We start from the raw sequence: 11,568 nt of genomic DNA on the forward strand, positions 1-11,568 counted from the left end.
CATGATGCTGTAGTCGTCCAGCGTCTCTGGATCCTGGGCAGGGGTGGCTAACACGGATTGTGTGTACTTACAGGGTGTGTACTTTCAAGCTAACAAAGAAAGAAGGGGCTTTTTGAGTGGGCTACTTAGGTAGGCCCCACCTTGATGTATACATTTAATCCAAGCCGTCCATCCTCTTCCTCAGATCATTTTAGGCGTTGAGCCGAAAAATGAGGCTGATCTGGTTTCCTGGTCGGCCACGGTATAGGAAACAGTATTCCTTCCATTGATATACTCCCTGATGCTCCTGTACATCAAAAACCACCCAATATTGGACTCGATGGGATTGTATCGAGCCACAGGGACCAATGATTGGGTTGGATTCGTCCGAGGTGGGCCCCACCTACCAAAAACCTCGAATTTTCGTGTTTCAAAAAAAAAAAACAGCAGCAGCAGCGCTGCTGTCAGAAGACGCAGGTGCTGCCTGCGGTTGCATGGGCGGGCGGACAGACGAGCTGGGGCTCACGGCCCCAACTGTGGGCCCCACCTTGATGCGTTTCGACCATCAACACCATGCATTTGATGGGTCCCCACGGACCAGGTGGTCACCCCAAAAACTAGCCGTATACGGAACTCAGGTGGGCCACACCATCTAAAATCATGTGAAGAAATGCCAAAAACATATAAAAACACTTGGTGGGGCCTACCTGAAATTTGGATGCAGCTGAAACTTGGTCTGAACGGTCAGCCAAGTGGGACTCACATAATGGGTGGGCTGGATCTGTGGATCACATCACGGTGGGCCCCCCTGACTGTGACCTTATGGTCAGTTTGGATGGCAAATAAATATTATAGTGGGCCATAGGTCCACGTGACCCTCAACAGATTGGATGTAAATAAATATCACGGTGGGCCCATGGTCCACGTGACCCGTGAACTATTTGGATGGCAAACAAACATCACGGTGGGCCCCAGTTCCACCCAGGTCCACGTGGCCTTGTGAACAGACTGGATGTAAATAAACGTTATGGTAGGCCCTGGTCCATGTGACCTTATGTACAGCTTGGATGTAAATAAAAATTACAATGGGCCCAGGTGGGTGGAAAATAAACATTAATGTGGCCCCCAGGTTTGAGTGACCTTATCAATGGGTTGGATGGAAAATAAACATTATGGTAGGCCCCACATGGGACCCACTTGGGTATGTATTGTAATCCACACCCTCCATTAGAGTGGGCTCCATCATGATGCATGTGTTTCATCCAACTGTCCAATCATTTTTGGAGATAATTTAAGGCCCATTGTTGAGGCCCATCTTGATGTATTGGTGGTCCTTGTTGAGGCCTACCTTGACTTGTATAAAGCCCATATTATGAGGCCCATTGTGAAGTATGTAAGGCTCGTGTGATTAGGCCCAACTTGATGTATTTGCCCACTAAGGCCCACTTGAGATATATGAGCCCATGGTTTGAGGCCCATTTAATGTATTTGGGCCCTTGGGTCGAGGCCCAACAAGCTATTACAACGTGATTCTACCATGGTTCATGTGTTGACTATTGTAGTGGGTTATGCCTTGGGAACAATGTTGGTTTGACGTTTACATTGAATGGATAATGTTGGTTAAATGTCCGCATTATAACTCTCCCTAAGGCCCACTGATAGGCCCATACTTGTAGTAAGTAGGCCGTCTAGGCCCATCTCCGTTATACATAGAGCCCATCTCTTTATACATGTTTAGTATAGATCCATGATTCATGATCATTCGCATCATATGTATGCCTGATGTGAGGAGTGACCGATCATAGCATATGCCTTTGGGCGGACTGTTTATGGGCTCCCTGATAGGAGTAGTTGCCCCATATAAGTGCATGGTACACGAAAGACTGTTGCATGACTGATAGTGTGACTCATGCACTTGCATTTGTGTGATTGTAGTTACTGTATGCCCTAGCGACATTAGGGCCATAGCCTCCACAGACACATCGTGGATGGCAGGATTTGATACCAAAAATATTTGGTTCTAGCATACGGGCACCATAGATGTCCCTGGGTGAAAATTTCTAAATCCGATGGTACCAAAGGATGACTCCAACGTCGAGACCGAATTGATACACGAGCGCGCAAGGGCCGTATACCAGTAGGCCGTGTCTCCCACTGTATCGTGGTCGGTTGGAAAGGGGTGTGACCTTACCCACCTGAGTGAGGAAAAAATTTCTAGGTTGAGTTTGACCAGCTTGAGGAATCGGTCCACTATCGACGAGTCGGGCCCGATATTGGCAGACGGATAATGAGGTCTCTTCCACCCTCCCAGTTGTGCGTCCGGATAGGAGCGGCAAGCTGGCGTAGAGTGTACTTGACCCCGGTGATTACCCATACTAAGAACCGCACTGATTTGATGCTCTCGTGAGGAGCTGCATTGATATGTGGATGAGGATTGACATGCTTGACTTGCATTCTGCATCGCATGGCTTTGATGTGGCAGATCGCATTCATGTTTTGCACCGCATGGCCTTGGTATGGCTGATTGCATACATGTGCCCATCAGCATGATCTCGCATTTCTCTGACCTTGCATCCTGAGCACGCTCATATTGCGCACACACTTACACCACCCTCTAAGCTTTCTATAAGCTTATGCACGATTGATGCGTGCAGGTGACGCCAAGTCACAACTGTGGCATAGCAGCAGCAGGAGTGTGCGGTCGCGCCTTTGGAGTTTTGTTATTCGCATTATCTTGTATTTCCCTTCAGATGAACTGTACTTAAAGTTTTTTTATCATAGTGGATTTTGTGATGGTGTTCTTGTGGTTATTGTTCGTGGGTTATGCTTTTGGTTATGCTCATTATAATTGAACTGATGATTTGAAATCCTCCTTGTAGCATCCCAGGATCGGAACTTGGTGTATAGGTACCGAGAGCCGATAATGGGGTACTACGGATGCTGTCGGCGCCAGTTTCGGTGATCGAAAATTTTGTGAGCCCGGTTTCCGAGTTTGGGGCGTGACATTATATACCTAATATAATATAATATTATATCATATTATAATATTATGATATAATATAATATTACATATCATATACATATACATATGTATATGTTATACATGACACCCAACCAACGTCCAGTCACCGTCTAATAAACTGGACGATGCTGGATGATGCACACGTATCATGGTGGTCCCACGTAGTGGGCCATGAGATTTCGATCAAGTTGATATTTTTTTCCCTCTCATCCGGGCCCATGTGACCGTCTGGTCATGTAGGCCCCAACCGAGATCAAGGTGGCCCATTTGTCGAACGTCATGGATAAAATACACACATCATAGGTAGGCCATTAATCATAGAGAAAGAAGAGAGGAAGAGAAAGAGAGAAGGAGAGAGATCGGCAATGACGGAGGGGCCCTGCCACTATGGGACCCTCTTGGATACAAGCATACATCAAGGTGGGTCTCATCATATGTGGGCCCTTAAATCACAAAAAGGAAGAATGTGGATCCAAGATCACCCACCGTCCACTTCTTCTTGGCTCCTTGGAAAGGTAATCGCCTTAGCTTTGATTTCAACGGAAGATGATGAAGTTTTGATGGTTGAGATGGGAGATGAGAGGGTAGGAAGTGGGCCATACTAGAGCTTCTCCATGAGGGCTTGGTAGTCCATACATTGGAGCTTTTGGTTGCTTGGAAAATGGGTTTGAGAAATGAGAGAGAGAGAGGGTTGTAAGGAGAGAGAGAGAGAGGGATAGGTGATGGAGTGATTGGTGAGGTGAGTGATGGGTGTGTAAGAGCTTTGTTGACTTTTGGGATAATTTGTGTAAGAGGGTATGGGTTGCTTTGACTTTGGGGTTGCTTTTGGGGATGAGACATGTACTTGACATGTGAGGTGATTAATGTGATTGATTTGACATGTTATAGATATTCTCTTGAGATTTTACAAATGCACGGTGTTTTCTCAAACTGAACGCGGGCCCACATCTCCTGTCCTGGGTATCGCCTCGGCGCGCGAGATGCGGCATCGAAACCGTGGCGATGGTGCGGTCGCTAGGGTATAAGTCTCGGGTTAAGACGACTCTAAAATATGGGATACGTCTGAGGGTCGCACGCAAATGCCGATAACAGATCACAGATCGTCGAAATTTGACCGGGAGGATCGTGGAAGCCTAAGGAACGGTACAGGCTAGGATACGGGCCTTACAGCTTGGGGGGTTGGGTTGGGTTGGGTCGGGTTGGGCATTGGGTTGAGTCGAGTGCAGGTTTGGATTGGGTTGGGCCCTTAGTTTGGTCGGGTTGGGGGCTGGGTTGAGTTGGGTGTGGGTTTGGGTCTGGTTGGGCATTGGGTTGGGTCGAGTGTGGGGTTGGGTTGGGTGGGGTTGAGCTCTGAGTTGAGTCGGGCGCGGGTATGGGCCAGCTTGACTTGTGTACGGCCCTACATATGACCAATCAATAATCTATCCCTATTGTTATACATAGGCTTACACAGTTTAACCAAATAGAAATCGATTAGCTTAACATAGTAATTAATACAATAGTAATCATGATTTTTTTTTAAAAAAATGTTTCTAAAAATATTCTAAATGGAGTGCAGTAATGCCTTCAAATGATCCATTCACCAGTATTTAGAATTATGAATCCCAAGTTTACTCCCGAGACTCTGAAAGAATGAAGATTCAATGCAATTTGTGTGGCGCCAAATTTGTTAACAAAAAAAATCAGCTTAGACTACACTTATCAGGTCGGGGGGAGATGCAAAACCATGTCCCAAAGCATCCGAGGAGGTACGATTTTTATTCCGAGTTCTTTTAGAAGCTAACAAGAAGCCTTCCATCCCCTCCCCCACACTGAATGCGACTATCCATAAAATATACCATAACAGATCTATTCTAATCAACGAAGAATCTGAAATAGAGAGAGTGAAGATAATTAGTAAGGAAGAGGAAGAGGAGAATGGAGCTAAATTAAGAAGACTGGAAGAAGAGCAATTACAAATAGCTTTAAAGTTAAGCAAGGAAGAGGCAGAGGCATCTATATATCAGCAAAGTGCTCCTCGATAACATGACGTAGAAACATGACCAAGCTCGATAAGCAAGAAGCCATCAAAATTTATTTCCAAACTTGCCTCATTTTATAAGATCTTGGATATTCCGTATAAATCAACTCATAAAAAAAGGTTTAAAAAAATTAACTGAATCTATACAAGAGCATGGTAGAAAAGTCTCCCCACCTTCTGATTTAGAAGAGGTTAATGAGCATATTGGAGAAGATAACACCAACCCGAGCTTAGACGACGAAAATTATGGATCCGATCTAGGATAAGGAGAATATTAAAACTTAATAAACTTTACTTTGATGTATTAAGTTTTTTAGTTGTAGACTTGTAGTTGTATGGAGTAAATACATTAACATAACTTTCCTACTATAATGCACTAACTTAACTTACCTACCATAATGCATTATCTTCTTATTTATTCTCAAATTTTTTACTTGTAAACTTGTAGTTGTATGGAGTAACTTTTTCTTATATATTTCAGTATTTATTCTTTAAATGTTGATACTTATGATTCTTTGTCATCTAATGTTATTAATTAGTATTTAGGCCACCTAGTGGTTTAGTAATAAATCCCCTGTTTATGAATTTATATTGAACAAGTATAATCATTCGACTAAAAATGTTTATTCTTTATGGATTTTTAAATTGTCCCATTTTGAACAGTTCGGTACCATACCATGTACTTAGTTTGTCCTCATTTTCAATTTAATGTAGTTAAAATTTTGGTAGTGTTTCTGTATATTTTCTCCGGATATGTGGTTCTTTACTAGTTGATTTCCATTACATGTGGCAACTAAATAGTATTAAATTTTACATATATTTGGAGAATATGGCGAGGTATTGCCGAAGTTTCGGCTCGCATGTAAACTTTATGTGGACAGTACATGGTATGTTACCGAATTAAATAGAGACAATTAACACCTCTAGATAGAGAAAAATAAGAATATATGAGATATTTAGGGATAATTAGTAAACAAAATTTAAAACAATTATGGATAATTTATAGTTATGTATATATATGTACCCCAGTAGATTTATTTATTAGGGGACTATTTGAGACGCTTGAGTCTTGCAGTTTATAGAGGGGCCTGATGTTGTTTGTATTATATATTTATATACGTATAAATGTGATTGACTGATTACTTCAACCCATAAAAGTCATGATCTTACCCTACCCTTGTTATCTTTTGATTTTTAGATGACTAGTGAAGAAAACCCAAGTACCCCTGGTGCATCAATCACATATTATTTTATTATGGAGGGAGACAAATTAGAAAACAAGGTTAAAAAAACTTAAGGTTCGGTGAAAGGGAAAAAAATATCAGCGATATGGGAATCTTTTGATAAGATCATGCAACCAGATGGTTCAGTCAAAATTAGATGCAATTATTTTAAAATTCTTTATAACAAGTATTCCGGTTCTTTTACAACTTACTATTAGAGGCATCTTGATAAATGTGCGAAGAGACCAAGAATATTGAAGGGTGGAGTCCAACAGATGCTTTTATTTACCATTTCTGAAAATGTTGACTATCAAGCTGCACTCTCCACCTATAAGTATGATCCGGAAAAGTTGAAACAGTGGTATGCAAGAATGGTGATAGTTAATGAGAAGCTATTTAACATGGTAGAAAGCAAAATTTTCATGAAATTTTACAAATTCCTAAATCCCAAATGTGAGAAGGTCTCTCGTATTACTGTGAAAAGCGAGTGTATGAAGATATATGTGATTGAGAAAGCAAACATAAAAGTTCTTCTACTATCCGTATCAAGAATAAGCTTGACTTCGGATTTGGGGACAATATCGAATAAAAAAAAGGGATATATGTTATTAATTGTACATTTCATTAATGCGGATTAAAAATTACAAAAGAGGATTATAAACTTCTGTCATGTTCCTCCTCCTCATACCGGTGTAGTAATGTCTGACTGCATTTACAATTATCTTATTGAGTGAGGCATTGAAAAGAAAATCTTTTTAATAACTTTAGATAATGCTTCTTCCAACGAAACTTTGGTTTCTTTCTTATGTACTCAATTCAAGGTGGCCGGAAATTTATTCTTTGTGGGTAAAATATTCTAAGTCAGATGTTGTACTCACATACTCAACTTTATTGTGCAAGAAAGGCTGAAAGTAATTGATTCCACGATCGCTAACATACAAGATAACATTAAATATATATAAAGGGGTTACCTTCAAGACTGAGTACGTGGAATGATATAATCCAATGTTTGTATTTGAAATCTAAACAGCAGTTGAAGTTGGATATCTGCATGTGCTGGAATTCAACTTATGAAATATTATATATGACTTTAAAATTTAATGTTGCATTCCTTGAACTTGCGGCACGTGATAAAATATATACAAACATGTCTAGTGATGAAGACTGGAAGAAAACTGAACATATTGATTAGTTCTCAAAGTTTTTTATTACTGCATGAAGATTTTTTTAGGAAATAAGTATCAATACGGCAAATCAATTTTTCTAAAAATTATTTTCATTATGGACGCATTAAAAAAGTGTGTTGCTAAGGGTCTGAATTTTTTATGTGATGACTATATGAATGCAGATGAAATTCAATAAGTATTGGGCTGAATGCCACTTGTTAATGGCCTTTGCAGTTGTTATGGATCCACGATACAAGATGACAATGGTTATATTTGTTTTCAGATCACTTCATTCCAGTTCTGAAAGAGTTTCAATGAATACTGCCATTATTAATATTGTAGTTGAAGAGTTGTTCACTTTATATGTTAGTAATTTGTTCGAAACATCTAGTACAATAGTTACTTCTCAATCTACGGGTAGTAGTCTACTAAAGGCAAGCGACTTCGTGACTTTATATCTTTTTTCGACAAAGAAGAAACGAGATGCATAAAACTGAATTCGAAGTGGAGAAATATCTAAAGAAGCCGGTCATAAGGCTACACGAAAATGATTTCGATGTTTTACAATGGTGGAAGTCGAGAGCTCGTGAATACTCTAGATTTTTGGTAATGGCACAAGACATTATCAATTCCAATTACGACCGTGGCATCGAAATCAACTTTTAACATGAGTAACAGGGTAGTTAGCAAGTATCGAAGCTCACTCGCCTTGAATTCAGTCTAAGTACTGATATGTATGCAAGATTGGTTGCATCCAGTTTGGGGCAGTAGCAATTTCGATGTTAAAGAGTATGAGGAGGAGAATGGAAGTGAAGACGAGGTCCAAAATGCATCTAAAACTGCTTGAAGGAATGTAAACTTTAAAATTTTTATTTAACATTTTATATTTTATAATATATTTTCACTATTTGGATTTGATGTTGAGGACTAACATGTGGTATGAGTAATATCTAGAGGTATATGTGACACTTTTTTTTTTTTTTTTGTCTTAGTAATGTGGCATGCGAGATATTTTAGACTTAATACTGTTAACATTTAATTTGTATTTTTTAACAAAAAATATAATAAATTGACATATGAACAAGCTCGACTTCAGCATGACTCGAAAGCTTTGGCAAACAAGCCAAGCTTCAATGTTGAGCTCGAGAGCGAGCTCGAACTCGAGTACAACACAGATGAGTCAAGTCGAGCTTAGGCCACCTCAACTCGACTCGGCTCGATGTACGACCCTATAAATATCCTCTCTCTACCTGTGGCCCTCATTATATTGACACCGTTATGTGAGAGAGCACCAACTCAAGCCCTAAAGAAATCGGGCTTCATGATCACGTGTGTACGTATGTATTAATGTACGCATATAAGGGAATGAAAAAGTAGACATCTCCTAGTAAGAGATGTCATTATTTTTGACATGAGGCACTGCCTCAACACTCTCTCACTTAAAGACTAATTTTTCAAATAATGTAAAAAATGCTATGAATAACAGTTACCTAAATGTCACCATTCATTAGGTAACATACTACGGTTCAAATTTCACAGGTCGAGTACACACTCGGTATGACGCCTCATCACTATGTGGTCACATGTGGGCAGGCACACATGAGTGGGCCCTAAGGTGGTTGGTAGGCTAATGTGCACACAGTGAAGGTGGAACTTTATCCCACATTGGAAACATTATCTGAAGTTGTGATGGCTATAAGTTGGGTTCCTTCCTTAATAGGCATGACGCATTTTAAATCCGTGAGTTTCAACAAAGGGGACAATATCATGTTTTGTGGGGATGGGCCTTACAAATGGTATTAGATCTAAGGATGGCTCTGCCTTCTGTGGGGGATATTGTGATGCCACATCACTGTGTGGTCATATGTGGGTGGGCACACACGTGGGTAGGCCCCAAGGTGGCTAGCAGGCTACTGTGCATACAGTGAAGGTGGAACTTTGTCCCACATCGAAAACATCGTCCGAAGTTGTAATGGCTATAAGTTGGGTTCCTTCCTCAACAAGTATGACGTGTTTTAAATCTGTGAGCCTCAACAAAACGGACAATATCATGTGTTGTGGGGATGAGCCTTACACTTAGTCCCTGACATTTCATATGTTAAATTTTATCTTTTGGAAGCATAGTTTAATATCATAATAAAATGGAATCATACCTAATTGTAAAGAATTAAACGAAACAATGTTTTAAATTCATAAAGTAGTACCACATCAACTACAAAAAATATCCAAAACAGTAATCCAAACAATAGTGAAATCCACTCAATTGGGGACTCAATATACATGCTCAAAATCTATTAAATGCCTGAAAACTCTAAGTAACTACTCAAGGTATAACAGTGAGGCATAAGCATGCTGGAACTATGCCCGCTTATCGAAAATCTAGAAGTATGGTACTTCCCCCACCGGGTACACGTAAGCCTCATCCAACGGTGGGGCATCTATGACACCTACATCAATGACATCTAGGTGTTGTTTTAAGACACCATTCTAAGAGGGTATTTCGAGCTGAGTTGAGCCTAACTAAACTGAATTGATTAGGGCCGAGCTTCGAGCTTAGTCGAGTCAAGCTCGAGCCAGCTTGGGCTTCGCTCGAATTTTTTTCGAGCTCAATAAAACAACTCAGCTCGGCTTAAACCTAGTTTCAAGTCGAATTGAGTTAAGCTTTTTCGATCCAAGTTGAGTAAGTTAACTGAGCTAGCTCAGTTTGTGTCCAGCTTTAGTTACGCCTTTTAAAGGAATATGCTTATGGATACTCTCAAACTCATGCTTAAAAGTTGTCGCTGCTACTCAATCCCCATAAAATGTTTGATTGAGGAAAACAATTTCAATTTCAATATATGAAATAATAAAAATAAAAACTCCAAATCTCCATTTAATAAAATAAGATAAGAAAATGGGAACTGCGAATCAAAGTAACCTGATATGTATGTTGTGCGGTCTTTCAAGAAGAAGGATGGTGAGAGAAGGCGTACTTGAGGATAGAGGAGAGGCAGGAGAAGTGATGTATAAAGGGGGGGGGGGGGGGGGAGAGAGAGAGAGAGAGAGAGAGAGGGTTGTAAATGGAGGTAAATGAAATCTATTTTATAATTACATTTAAATCGAGCATAAATGGAATCTTTAGTTGTGTTTGGTAGCCTATAAGTAAAATGCATTAAAATTCAACTATTTTGTTTGGATGGAAGTAAATAGGAGGAATTGGAATGCACTAGAATTCTCTAATATGTTTGTAGGAACATATGTGATATCCCAAATCAACATTAATATACAAAATTAGCTTACATGTGTGATATTTGACAAAAATAATTATATTAAGCCCATTAAATATACATACTTGAGCCAAAAATGAGAAAATTTCAAGCCTCAGATGGGCCATAAATGTGAGGATCATAAGCAAGGAACTTGTCAACATTTTTTAATTGTCCATTTAATGGTCAACCTTTGGGCAGTTCGAATCATTCTCTAGGTATGATTTTAGTGATGCAGCTAATAATTGGATTGTTTTACAATATCATCAGTGTATCATGTGTACGACATATTAGGAGCATAACAACACCTTTGTTTACTCGTACAACTCTCCAAGGGAGCCAAAAAAGGTATTTTACAACTATTACTTTCAAATCTCCTCTTTCACGTGATTTAAAATCAACCCAATTTACTTCCAATTCCTTTTGCTGCAACTCCTATCAAATAATACCTCTTACCTCAATTGTTTGTGTTTTCCACCCTAACTATATTAACACATGTTATGGATAGGATTGTCTAATAGAAGTGATTTTTGAGACTTAAACCATCCATGCTACAGTAACATGCATGGGCGAACTTGATTTGCACACCACTCTGCCATATATGACAATGGCTCTGTTATAGTTCTCTGAACTCGAGTGTTTCATGGTTATATAGATTTGAGAGTGTCATGTCAAACTTCGGCCTACCATGCGAGGTCCATGCCCAACTTAGGCCGTGCTCAGCTTTTGGTCTAGTGTTTTTCAGCTGGGCTGGGCTTGCCCAAACTAGGCCTACTGCCACAACTGACCACTAGGGCTATTAATGGGCCGAGCTTTTGTGCATGCCCTCCTCAAACATGACTTGGGTTGGCGTATCATGCTTGAGGATCAGGCTCAGGTTTAAAATTCAAGCCCATTATTTAATGGGAACTGT

This window comes from Magnolia sinica, chromosome 1 (genome assembly GCF_029962835.1).
Source record: "Magnolia sinica isolate HGM2019 chromosome 1, MsV1, whole genome shotgun sequence".
Classification (NCBI taxonomy): domain Eukaryota; kingdom Viridiplantae; phylum Streptophyta; class Magnoliopsida; order Magnoliales; family Magnoliaceae; genus Magnolia; species Magnolia sinica.